At 42.0% G+C, this 13,736-nt stretch overlaps 1 protein-coding gene across 4 annotated transcripts in view; it reads right to left on the bottom strand.

Annotated features, from left to right (window-relative positions):
• Window positions 1–13,736, bottom strand: part of CRACD (capping protein inhibiting regulator of actin dynamics) — a 279,202-nt gene that overhangs the window by 50,132 nt on the left and 215,334 nt on the right. For all 4 annotated transcript variants that reach the window (XM_070372441.1, XM_070372442.1, XM_070372444.1 and 1 more), the window contains one exon: window positions 2,476–2,647. The gene's annotated coding sequence lies outside the window, so the exon portion shown is untranslated. The remainder of the gene's footprint in view (window positions 1–2,475; window positions 2,648–13,736) is intronic.

The following is a 13,736-nucleotide window of genomic DNA, read 5'->3' as shown; positions in this document are numbered from 1 at the left end:
TAGAAGCAGCATTTCTCATCTTCTCCTTCTGTAAATAAGGCAGATAATCAGAAGTTCAGCTAAACTGTAAATGATGCATGTAATATTTACTTCATGGGTGGAATTATTTTTCAGTTGGAAACTTCTGGGACTTCCCTGGTAGTACAATGGATAAGAATATGCCTCCCTACACAGGGGTGAGTTCAATCTCTGGTCTGGGAAGATTCTACATGACTCGGAGCAACCAAGCCCGTGCGCCACACCTACTGAAGCCCGAGCACTTAGAGCTTGTGCTTTGCAACAAGAGAAGTCACCGCAACGAGAAACCTGTGCACTGCAATGAAGAGCAGCCCCTGCTGGCCACAACTAGAGAAAGCCTGCCCGCAGCATTGAAGACCCAAAGCAGCAATAAATATGTAAATAACTGAATAATTTAAAAAAGAAAATTTCTGAGAAGAAAACAGGAATACATATATTTTAAGGAACTTCTATTTTCCCATTTTTTTAATTTTAAAAATATTTAACGAGCCATTTTAAAACTCACTATCCAAAGTTTATCCTTCTAGCTTCCTGTATTATACAAATGTGTTAAACAATTAAAATACAGCATATGTTTCATAAATATAGGTTTATTAATAAGAACAGGTAACATTACATATATTTAATGGAAATGTAGCTGTTAGATCCAATGTAGATTTCCCCAAGGCTTTGTAAAACTTTAAACCTTAAGGAAAAAACCTAAGGGTAATTGGAATACCAATTAAGTGGGATGAGAACCAGAGTCTAGGGTCTTCTGAGTCTAATATAGTTCAACAAGAAATCAGAGACTTGACAGAGCTATAAAAAGGATAAGTTGTGCTTCCATAGGACAGTCCTTCTAAAGGAGAACTTTCCAGACTTGAGCTCAGATTTTGCATTAAACTGCTACTCAGTCATATTTTAGTATCTGTACCTCATTCTGATGTGTGAAGCAAAAAGTTTCACAGTCTTACTTCGCAAAGGAAGAAACTGAAGTAAAATCAAAACTGATTCATGCTGAACAATACTCAACTCTACATCAGTACTGACATTCCAGCAATTGGGTTTAGTTTGGTGCTAGCTGTGTTCTCTTTCAGTGAGATCGTTTCCTTTGGTCAGTAGATTCCTTACTAAAGACAATGGAAAACAAATAACGGGCCTGTGGAGAAAAGGAGTCAGCATTACTTGGAACTAACAAATGTTGTCGTGGGCACTGTAAAGCTTAATGTGGATGGCTTGCTTGAGGATTCTGTAATCTGGGCTCAACTGCAGTTGACAACACTATACTCACAGACAGACCACTGAGGATGTTTTTGTCTTTGTCCTTGAAACACAATAATATCACAGATTACATCATCTATGCCATCAACACGTACTTAATGCATTGCCAAGCATTCACAGGAAACACTTTCTAAGAGCCTAAGATGAGGCTGAATAAAACCCGGTCCCTGACTTCACAGAACTGACAGGTGAGTGAGAGAGACAGACAAGCCCATCAATAACGTCCAGAGAAAGTGACAAGCTCTTTGCTGGAGCCAGTCTCCCGATGCTGGGGGAATGCTGTCAAGGGCAAACAAACCAGAACTGGTAGTGGGAAAGGGCTTCTCAGAGAGCTGACTGCAGAGCTGTCAGGAGCACAGGTTAACCATCTCTGACTTCAATTCCCAGCACTCAGGTGAGAAAGCACTGCCTGACCCTGCTTGTCTAAGTTCTTGACACTGTCACAGCCAGATGTAGTGTGCTCTAAGAGGAGGAGAAAGGGAGAGAGGAGGAGGAGAGAGCAGAGACAGGGAGACAGAGAAGGAGGAGAGAGCAGAGACGGGGGAGAGAGAGGGAGAGAGTAGAGATAGGGACAGAGACAGAAGGAGATAAAAGAGACAGGGAGACAGAGAGAAGGAGGAGAGAGCAGAGACAGGGAGAGAGAAGGAGGAGAGAGCAGAGACAGGGAGAGAGAAGGAGAGAGCAGAGACAAGGAGAGAGAGAGAAGGAGGAGGAGAGGGAGAAGGGATGGAGGAGAGCAGAGAACAGGGGAGACAGGAGAGAGAACAAGGAGCAGAAACTGAAAGCTCATTGGAGGCAGGTTCTGGAAGTTGCAAGAGATGGCCAGGGGTATGAGGGTGACATCCTGTGCCCCAGCAGTCTGTGTACTCAACATGGGTGTGAAACCTTTCCCCTTGCCAGGCAGTGGGACAGGGGACACAGTTTCCTTCAGCCCAAGAAAGCTTGTTGAGCTGAGGCAGTGAGCTGCCACGTTCCTCCCAGGGCGAGGGCAGCAAGAGGAAGGCTTAGACTCCGGTGGTCTCCCGGCAAGTGAGACCCATGTGCCAGCTCCCCGAGGTGTCTGCGTAGAGCAAGCACCCCGTGCACCCCGATCCTCCACCTTCCCGGAGGTGCCAAGGTGGCCCTGCCTCCCCTGGGACTCCACTCCCCACACGGAACTCCGCAGAAGGTCTGGGGGTAAAAAGTGTGAGTGATTACCTCAGACTGCCCTCCAGGGTCTCCTCATCGGAAGAGAAGGTTCCATTGCTGACACTTGGGGGAGAGTGACACTTGCGCCCCGCAGACGCCTCCTGGGATACCGACGTGCCTTTCTTTTTCCTTTTACCGAACAACTTCTTAAAAGGCTGGAATTTGCCTCCTTTCTTCTTGTCTGTGGATTACAAGATAAACACGCTGCAGCTGGACAAGGCTGCACCTCTGAGCCTAGAGCGAATTATGACCGGGGCTGCGAGCCGGGGCAAAGGGCGGTCGTCAGAGCCAACAGCCACCTGGCCCGGCGCCAGCACGGTCCTCGGGCAGCGGGGCCACACAGCTGCCGGGGCGACGCGCCCCTGGGCAGGGTCTTCTGCCCCACGGGCACCACCGAGGGCTTCCAAGCTTCATGCTGGCCGGCAGGGCATCCCCTGTGTGTGCTACATGATGCCAGTGTCTGCTTTCTTTAACAAAGCAGATGGCCAGGGCCCCTCTCCGTGGGAGATGCTGAGAAAAACACCTAAGTTAGGCGGTTAAAAGGTTTTATATATAGATATAGATACATAAGATAGATACACATATAACTTTATATATATACATACATCATCTTCCCTGAGAATCACTCTCTTTCAGCCTTTATTAGGTAATAGAAGATAACTGCTAACTCTTGGCATAAGCTTTGCCCCCAATTCCCTCCATCCCCATATATTTGCAGTTTATTCCTCTTGTCTCCTTTTAAGACATACTATGAAGAGCCCCAGAGGAGCTGTTATGAACATCTTTCCATATATTATTAGATCCAGTCAGGACCCAGGCTTACTGCCAGCATTTTATACAGATATTTTAGGTAATACCTTTCAGTTCTGCTCCTTCATATACGAATTCCTCTAAATGACCCCACTCCTACACCCCAGAAGAGAAAGTGTAAATCAGCCTCTACTAGGAGAAGCTTCCTCTCAGATCTTTCCTTTCAAAAGCTTAGTCATTTATCCAGAGGCCAATCTTTTTTTTTTTTTTTTTAATTATTTGATCCTTACTATCTATGTATGACTGCTGGCTCAGCAGGTAAAGAATCAGCCTGCAATGCAGGAGGCACAGGAGATGCAGGTTTGATCTCTGGGTCAGGAAGATCCCCTAGAGAAGTGGTAACCACTCCAGTATTCTTGCCTGGAGAATTCCATGAACAGAGGTGTCACAAAGAGTCAGACACGACTGAATGACTAAGCATGCACATATCTGACACACATATGACTTCTGTAAGAACTTTACAGATATTACCTCAGTTATCCTCAAAACTACCTGGGAAGTAGATACTGCAAACATCTGTGTTTTCTGGATGAGAAACCTGAGCCCAGAGAGATGAAATTACTTGTCTGTGTCATGGGAAACATATCTTGGAAGCTGGAGTCAGGAGCTTTGAGGGGAAAGGAGAGATGAACGTTCATCATATGTATGGAAAAGTACCTGCACAATACACACAGGACTGAGCCCCCATCTGGGTGTCAAGTCCCCAGACCTCTGCTGTCCAGAGATCTGGGTATCAAAAGAAGGCTAATCATCTCATTTCCTCTCGTGATCTGCAGTTATGGCCTTACTAAGAGTTCACAGAAAATCTGATGTGAGGAAGAAGTGGTTTAAACTACTTTGCCCTAAGCAGTGGTGAGAGAAAGTGAGGAAGCATAAAGAATAATTACCAATTACAAAAAGATAACAGTCTGGGATCCTTAGTATAGATGCAAACACACCTTCAAACTTCATCGATCCCTGAAATAACATATTGCATCCCCCTTAAAAGGAAAGGAGATTGATAACATAGCAAATAAGGCACTGTGTTAGTCATGTAGTCCTCAAAAAGAGTTAAATTATTTAAAAGACAAGGAAATGTGCAATATAACTGAGATCACATTATTTAAGAATGGTTAAAAACAAAAAAAAAATTGGAGTGTTTAATTTCAAAATGTTTTCAGTGATTATTTATTCAGGCATATAGTTCAGAGATTTTCACAAAACCTACTTTTGGTTTTCATCAGTAAAGTCTCCAATGGCTAATTTTAAAAATTATAATCAGTAGATTTTGAAGACCTTCACAGAACATTAGGTAAGTGTTAGAAGAACTGACTTCACGTGTTTTCCTTGGTGGTCCAGCAGTTAAGAATCCACCTTGCAATGCAGGGGATTCCAGGGGGGATCCCTTGTTAGGGAACTAAGATCCCACATGCCGCTGGACAACTAAGACCACATCCTGCAACTGGAGAGAAACCTGAGATGCAACAAAAGATCCCGTGTGCCACAATTAAGACCCAAGGAAGCCGAAAATACATATTTTTTTTTAAAAAGAATTGACTCTCTATAAAATGAGTCAACTTAAAAATTTAAACTAATAACATTCTGTAAGGTGCCACAAGTATTATTACATGACCGTATAACTGGTCTTTGGCACTGCCTGATGAAATAAACGAGTGCAGTACTTTCTCCATGACTGTCCACGGTTCAAAATACGTAACTGACATCACATCTAATTTCTAAGTCGATGGCATCAGTAAATGGTCAAACAGCAACTTATGCTACATTTCATTTATTTAGGAGGTAAAATTCTCCTTTTATATCAATTGCTTCTCTTCCCACTGTAGAAATACCTAACCCCAAGTTTTCTAATTGGAAATATTCTAAAAGACCATAGTAAAGTTCTAAAAATATCAGTTATGATGACATCATTACCCTCAGCCTGGGTCCACAAATAAAGCTTTTAAGCTACGTAGAGAATTTTAGATTGTTAGAATTTACTGATAGGAAAAAAGTCATCCCTTGCTCTAAAGTTAAGGTGGATTTGATGGGGTTCAATTGAGCTGGAACGAAGGGAGTTATCTATAATTAAAGGCAAATTAAATGACAGTTTCTTGAATGGCTATTTAATTGATGGGTGACTTGGTCTACATGGTCAGGCAAGAAGGCTGATGAGGGCCTTTGTAATGCCTCAGTGTCTTGAATGGTGGCAGCCACCATATAAAATATTGGCTGCATTGATCATATTGATGAGGAAGACAGAAAGTGAACAGTCTGGGAGAGGACACCAGGCTATGGAAGCCTTAGCTCAGAGAACTTGGTGGGCTTCATGCAAGCACAGAAAGGCCCCCTTCGGGTGACTTGTTCTGCAGAGTTGGCTATTTAAGGACTGTTTGTAAACCAACCAGCCTAGCACTTTGTGCTGCATATTATATGGGTAATCACTTGGCTTGAGTCCACACACATCATCGTGCAAGACGTATCAAAGTCCAGATGTCAGATAGCACCCTTCTCAAGAATTACTCAGCGAAGACTATTTCATCAATGCCTTACTACCGGAAAAAGTAAAGGAACAGTAAAACCTACCTGAACTCTGCAACCAATAATCATTCCTCTTACCACAAAGAAAAAAAAAAGATTCTAAATCCTAGGAACACCAATCTCTCTTCAGAGGAGGAATCATAACACAGAAGCTTTCATTAGAAGTCTGCTTCAAAGTCTTTAAGTGACATCTCAATTATTAAACAAAATTTCCCCCGTCCCCATTTCCACAATTAATGTTCCCGTTGGAAATATCTTTACATTTTAAATAAAATTCAAAAGTTTACTTTTATGATTATTTTATTATTGACTGTGTCATTTAACTAATTTCCCAAGATTAACTTTAGAAAAAAACTTAGTAATTGCAATTAGCAGTTAGGCCCACCCAGTATTCAGACAGCAGACTATGACCAAGCAACCTCAATGCTGTTGTTGTTCAGTCATTCAGTGGTATTCGACTCTTTGCAACCCCATGGACTGAAGCATGCCAGGCTTCCCTGTCCTTCACCATCTCCCAGAACTTGCTCAAACTTATGTCCATTGAGTTGGTGATGCCATCCAACCATCTCATCCTCTGTCATCCCTTTCTCCTCCCGCCTTCAATCTTTCCCAGCATCAGGGTCTTTTCTAATGAGTTGGCTCTTTGCATCAGGTGGCCCAAGTATTGGAGCTTCAGCTTCACCATCAGTCCTTGCAATGAATATTCAGGACTGATTTCCTTTAGGATTGACTGATTTGATCTCCTTGCAGGCTGAGGGACTCTCAAGAGTCTTCTCCAACACCACAGTTCAAAAGCATCAATTCTTCGGCACTCAGCCTTTTTTATTAAAAGTCCAACCCTCACATCCATACATGAAACTACTAGAAAAACCACAGTTTTGACTATATGGACTTTGTCAGCAAAGTAATGTCTCTGCTTTTTAATACGCTGTCTAGGTGTGAACAGTATGAAAAAGCAATCTTAATAGGGAATAAAATTTTATAAATCAGGTAAGGAGTTATACTCTTATTTACTTGACTCCCCAGTTTTATTCTCAATGTTTAAGTCTAAGATCTTCCATATCAAAAAGGCAAGTACCTACATTTTATGAAGCATTTGCAATTCTATACCACAACAACCATCATGAAAACCTGAGCATCTGTCTGTACATATCCTTCATCAAACTATTTTATGATCAATTTATGATTTCGCAGCTGTATCAACAGTCTGTCTCCACCACAGAATTAATTAGATTAAGTGAGTGGTCATCACTAGCAGCTATTTTCTTGACAAATAATGCCAATTGTTATTGTGAATATTTTTGTACAGATGGGCCTAAAAAATCAAAGCAGTTTTCATAATGTAGCAAAACAGACAACTTCTGCAATGCTAATATAAATACTCCCAAAATACAACAGTCATACAGAAGGAGTAGGACAGCAAAATATTCTCTAGCATTAGAATATTTAGGATGGCATTTTACAACTTTACCACAGAAATTTACTCTTGTTGGGTGGTTAGGGCAGTGGGGAAAGGAGAGAAAGGAGAAGAAATAAGTATTATTTCTACCTAAATTTGTTTTTTCTTACTGACTGCGGCTCTAGTTAGGGGTTAAGTGTGTGGGCCCTAGAGATGAGAGTGCGTGTAGTTGGCCTGAATCCTGATCCCATGTCTTGCTAGCTATGAAACATCTGCTTACCAGCCTCTGTGGATATTTACCATCTTAAAATGGTAAGACTGAGTTTATAGGAGAAAAAGCAGCGGGTATCACATTTTCTTAATATTTCAGCATTTTTCTGCCATAATTTTTCACATGAAAGAACCTATATCTGCATATACACTGCTTTGGGGATCACAATAATTTTCATTCTTTAAGTACTGAATTGAATTAATTTACTTTCATCATCTAATAATTACTTAAGGGGATTTTTTTTTCATTTAAAAAAGTGCTCACTATCTATTATTTCATGGATATAATTACATACCATTTGATGGCTACATCAGTATAATTACTAGTTTATACAGAAGACTCTAAAAATTAAAAACCACTGGGCAAGTCAAGCAAATCTGATTCATTTTTCCATTTGTCATGAGGATGCAACTCTTACATTTTCATTTCTAAACCAAAAATAATAAAAGCATACAATTTCTCTGCATTGGATTTATATAACACCCTTCCAAATGAGAAACAGAATTTCCTCTCTTAGTTCATTTAGAACATCGTGTCTTAGTCTGGAGTTTCTCAGACTGTGCTCTGTGGGTCAGTACCAGGTTCTTATTCAAAGACCAGTCCACTTGAGAATCCATGCAAAACAAAGTTAAACTTGTTTCTTCACTATGGGACCTTTCAGGGTTTTTAATATGCTGATACCAAGTATTGTGCTCCAGAAGAGCAGCGAATATGCAGTGCTGCCCAAACTTGACTTTCTGAACATCCATCATGACTAGCGCTCCTCTGAATACTCCGGGAAACAATGTCTTCATTATCTCTTTCAAATGTCTTGTAGTTTCTTTAGGTCCTATACTCACACACTCTAAATTTCTCCCCTAAATTCCAGAGCACACTGCCCAGTAAACAGGAGTTTACTAGAGTGTAGCTCTAGTGATCTTTTTAAGTATTCTGATGTTCCAGAATTAAGAGAAGCACTGCAGGATTCCTCTTAAGTTAGTAAAATTACAGGATTCAGGCAATTGCTGTGTACCGTGTCCTAACACAATGCCTGACACAAAACAGACACTCGATATACAGATCAACTGTTCCATTAGAGTCAGATGTGCTTTGGAAATCAGAAGTTTTCAGACTGTGTAAGTGAAAGAAAGTGAAGTCGCTCAGTCGTGTCCGACTCTTTGCGACCCCGTGGACTGTAGCCCACCAGGCTCCTCTGTCCATGGGATTCTCCAGGCAAGAATACTGGAGTGGGTTGCCATTTCCTATATAGAGGCATGTTAAAACCCCACGGGTGTATGTGACAGCACTTTACAATCAAATCCAGTGTTTCTGGAAAACATTTATATTCATCTTAGTGTTAATAAATGAATTTTGCACCAAACTGACAAAGAACCTTTGGGAGTTTGAAAGTACAGATAGGAGGTGGTGATCTCTTTAGGCAGTACAGTCAGTCTCACAATCACACTTGTTTTGAAAATGCAAATTTGCTCCAATGTGACTGATACATGCTATCTCATCCATGACCAGCGGCAGGTGAGCGCTTGGAAAACTGCACTCTGCTGAAATGAGGTGTGTAGGAACACACAAAACCTCCACCCACATACACCTCAAACGTCTACCAGTTCCCCCAGATGGCCACCTGTGCTTTGAGATAAACCCGTGCACATGTGGTGTTGCCGCTGTCTTCCTTCCACAGCCTCACAGCAACTCACAAGGTGCAGCCCTCCAATACTCCAATCCACAAGAAAACTCTAGGTCTTTTTCAAGGTAGAATACCATATACATTACAGTATTGGTTTATTTCATTACCATTTAACATGTGTAAAACTGTGATACCTTTTTTTAATTAGTGCCTACCCTCTTAAATATGGCACAGATAATTTTTTTGTGTTGTGCTGCTCTCCCATTTTCCAATGAGTCCCTGGTTCTCCCTTTGTGATTCAGCATACCTTATTGATTTTTAGCAACACATACGTCATGTGATAGTAGAACTCACTGCACATACTAAGGAAAACATACTGAAACAGGTTTGTACTGTACTTACTAGATCTATGCAAGGACCAACCAAAGAAAACGTAATTTCTTGGCTGCTTCTTGGGTCCTTTGTTTCTCAAAACCAATTTTTAATTTTCCCAGTTTTTCCCATTGGACTCTCAGAGCCTCCTTGTACAGATTTCACAATAATTCACAAGAGAAACTAAATAATACTGAGAAACAGTTACAGAGGCAGACATAATTTTTAATGTGAAGTCTCAGTGTTTGGCCACATTTCTCCCACATACTAGAAGACGTGTGGGTGGTGGTTCTTTTCACTGCCAATTTCTGTCACTTGAGTTTCAGAGGGTGCTGTGAATCAACACCCAACTCTGAGAGGGAAATACTGGTGGGGGAGCTGCCTGCTACCTTGCTCTGCAATTTAGTGCAGTAGCAAACTACCTCAAAGGATACCTCTACCCAAGGGCTGAACACCTTAAATTCATTTCAATTCAACACATGCTATCTAAACACCCAACACCTGTAGGATCTGCCTGGGGCCCAGCAGGCAGCACTAGTGAGTAAAGAAAGTTTTAGGGACATCTCAGGCTGTATCAGTCAGGGTTTAATCAGAGAAACAGAACCAGCAGGAGGTGTTTTTACACAGGCGTGCATAAGTGTGTGTATGTGTACGTGTGTGTGTGCATGTAAGATCCATTAAGAGATTTATTGCAAAAAATTGGCTTATGCCAGGTGCAGGCTGGCTAAGCAAGTTTGAACCCACAGGGCAACTCCTTAGGAAGAGCAGGCTCGAGTCTGCTGCTGCTTCACAGGTGGAATTTCTTTTCTCAGAGAAGCCTCAGCTCTTTTTAAGGTCTTTCAATGTATAGAATCAGGCCCACCCAGATTATCCTGAATAATCTCCCTTGCTTAAAGTCAACTGATTACATACTTTAATTACATACAAAATATCTTCACAGCAACAGTTTAATTAAACATTTATGTTTCATTAAATAACTGGGGAGTATACCCTAGCCAAGTTGACACAGCAACAAAATGATCATCACACTCCACCCTCTCAACTTGGCTCTCATGCACACTCACACCACACTTCATTTCCAAATAAAGCCAATAACAAAGTCATACTTTCACTGACATGATACAGCTATCCTACGTACATCTGAAAACACCCATTCCGCAGAAGAAGTTCAAAGTCCTTGGGCAATGCTCACACTTCTCCTATAACTTATATACTGAGATATAAAGTAAAAAGTGAAAGTGTTAGTTGCTCAGTTGTGTCTAACTCTTCACAACCCCATGGACTGCAGCCCACTAAGCTCCTCTGTCTATGGAATTCTCCAGGCAAGAACACTGGGGTGGGTTGCCATTCCCTTCTCCAGGGGATCTTCCTGACCCAGGGATCGAACCTGGGTCTCCTGCATTGCAGGCAGACTCTTTACTGTCTTAGCCAACAGGGAAGCCCCACTGAGATACAAAGTTATTATTAAAACATCTTATGTTTGATGATGAGATAGGAAAACATATTTTGTTACTATACAGAGAAACATATTCATAACAAAATAAGGAAGAAGTACCCATAACTAGTATGGGTTGTTTCTGCAACAGTCATGTGGTCTTCAGAGCTATCTTCTTTTTTTTAATATTTATTTTTAATTGACTGATGATTGGTTTACAATACTGGGTTGATCATAGCTATCTTCTTCCACTACCCATTGCTTTTGCCCTCAGCAAGGACCTCAGCTGGTTGTGTTTCTTTGCCTGGTGAGTTGATTCACACCTTTAGAACCTGGTCCATTAGCTGTCCCAAACTGGGCTGTTGTAGTTTTTGATTACCCCACGGGATGTGGGAATACTAATACGCCCTAAGGGATTTCCAGGAGTCCAGACATACTCTTCCTTGCTTCCATTATACAGTAGCAGCAATTTTCCCTTGATAATCAGAGTCAATCACTGCATCCCATACAGTAACTCTCTTCCTTGCCCATTGAATGAGAAGCAGGAGGAACCCACAGGGACCATGTGAATCTCAACAATTCACTATGTAGTCTCCTGGAATCACTGCTGTGTCTACTGATGGAAGTAATCCTCCTACTGTAACTCAGAACTCTAGACAAACAGAACTTGAGGTCAAGGGAACAGGAAGATAAATTTTCCTAGTGGATCACAGACAATGAAGCCATTTCCATTTCCACCCATTGATTCCTGGACCAATGAAGCCAGGCTATGAGAGAGACATTACTACATATTGGACACTGACACAGAACATATATCATAACCTAGAAGACACTGTCCCAGCCCCCCAAGGTAACACTATGTCACTGCTGCTGCTGCTGCTAAGTCGCTTCAGTCATGTCCAACTCTGTGCGACCCCATAGACGGCAGCCTACCAGGCTCCCCCATCCCTGGGATTCTCTAGGCAAGAACACTGGAGTGGGTTGCCATTTCCTTCTCCAAGGAAATGAGATAGGAAATGAGATAGGAAAACATATTTTGTTACTATACAGAGAAACATATTCATAACAAAATAAGGAAGAAGTACCCATAACTAGTATGGGTTGTTTCTGCAACAGTCATGTGGTCTTCAGAGCTATCTTCTTTTTTTTTAATATTTATTTTTAATTGACTGATGATTGGTTTACAATACTGGTTTGATCATAGCTATCTTCTTCCACTACCCATTGCTTTTGCCCTCAGCAAGGACCTCAGCTGGTTGTGTTTCTTTGCATGAAAGTGAAAAGTGAAAGTGAAGTCGCTCAGTCGTGTCTGACTCTTCTCGACCCCGTGGACTGCAGCCTACCAGGCTCCTCCATCCATGGGATTTTCCAGGCAAGAGTACTGGAGTGGGGTGCCATTGCCTTCTCCGGCTATGTCACTAGCACTATATAATTGAGTCTTCAAAGCCACTGCAGTATGATATCAAGCCAGCTGCTACAGGATGATGGGGAGCACAGACAAGACCAATGAATTCCACAAGCCGGGGCCTCTCAAGTTCCTTGATTAAAAATGATGTTGTGGGTTGTAGCCTGCCAGGCTCTTCTGTCCATGGGGATCCTTCAGGCAAGAATACTACAGTGGGTTGCCATGCCCTCCTCCAGGGGATCTTCCCAACCCAAGGACTGAACTCAGGTCTTCCACATTGCAGGAGGATTCTTTACCATCTGAACCACCAGAGAAGCCTCAAACTACCATAATAGAAGATAAGACAATCTCTAAGTGCATGAATGATAGTTTTGACAGAAGCACCACAGGCAAAGAAGGCAGATCTTTTTCCAGAATGTCTGTTCTAGTAAGAATAAAGTGCTGTTCTTTGCATGATGGAAACAGGTCCTCTGTGCCTACCTATGGGTAGTGAAAGTGAAAGTTGCTCAGTCATGTCTGACTCTTTGTGACCCCATGGACTATACAGTCCATGGAATTCTCCAGGCCAGAATACTGGAGTGGATAGCCTTTCCCTTCTCCAGGGGATCTTTCCAACCCAGGGATTGAACCCATGTCTCTCACATTGCAGGCAGATTCTTTACCAGCTGAGCCACAAGGGAAGCATCTATGGGTAGAACTACTGTGATATCATTTCTGGAAACAGAAAAAAATACTGTTTTAAAAGATTTTCAAATGGAATTATATAGTCTGTGTCAGTACTCCAGATTGTGTCAGGCAGTCCTGTCAGGCTATTCTTCTTTGATCTGAACCCCTTCCTTTGCACCAATACCACATTTATTTCTTTTGATTCTACTCTGTTCTCCCTGGAGAGCATTTTGTGGGGATGAGGCGGTCCTTTGAGAATCACTGCCCTCCCAGCAGGTTTCTCATACCTAGACTAAACCTTGGACAATAGCTCAGACAGGTAATAGATTCACCCTGGCAATGTCCTATTCTGGGGAAACAAAAAAGACACAACCACTGTGTTTTATAGAAACTTTCCATTAGTTCGTGCACCAGATACTGGTAGAATAAGCGACAGCCCAATCCTGAGAGTCCAAGGGAAGGTGATTTAAATTTCCTCCAGTGTCTGGGATGTATTATCTCTTTGACTAATAATCCCTGGGTTCACGTGATGCGGAAGTTGGAGAGAAACCTCAAAGGTGTTCTTTGTCCTTTTATGGTTGGGCATCATTTTGTAAGGTAATCTAGGTTCAGGGGTTACAAACACCTTAGAAATGCAAATGTTTCCCACATAACTCACTGTCCACAGCCTTCCAGGAGAGTCACAGGAGCTCTACTGTGAACACAAAGGTCACTCCTGAACCAAAAACGTTATGGCTCAGATTTTATTTCCTAAACACAGCCCTCTGGGCAAAT

The sequence above is a fragment of the Bos mutus genome, chromosome 6 (genome assembly GCF_027580195.1).
Source record: "Bos mutus isolate GX-2022 chromosome 6, NWIPB_WYAK_1.1, whole genome shotgun sequence".
NCBI classification, from domain to species: Eukaryota; Metazoa; Chordata; class Mammalia; order Artiodactyla; family Bovidae; genus Bos; species Bos mutus.
This window is presented reverse-complemented; position numbering and strand designations above follow the sequence as displayed.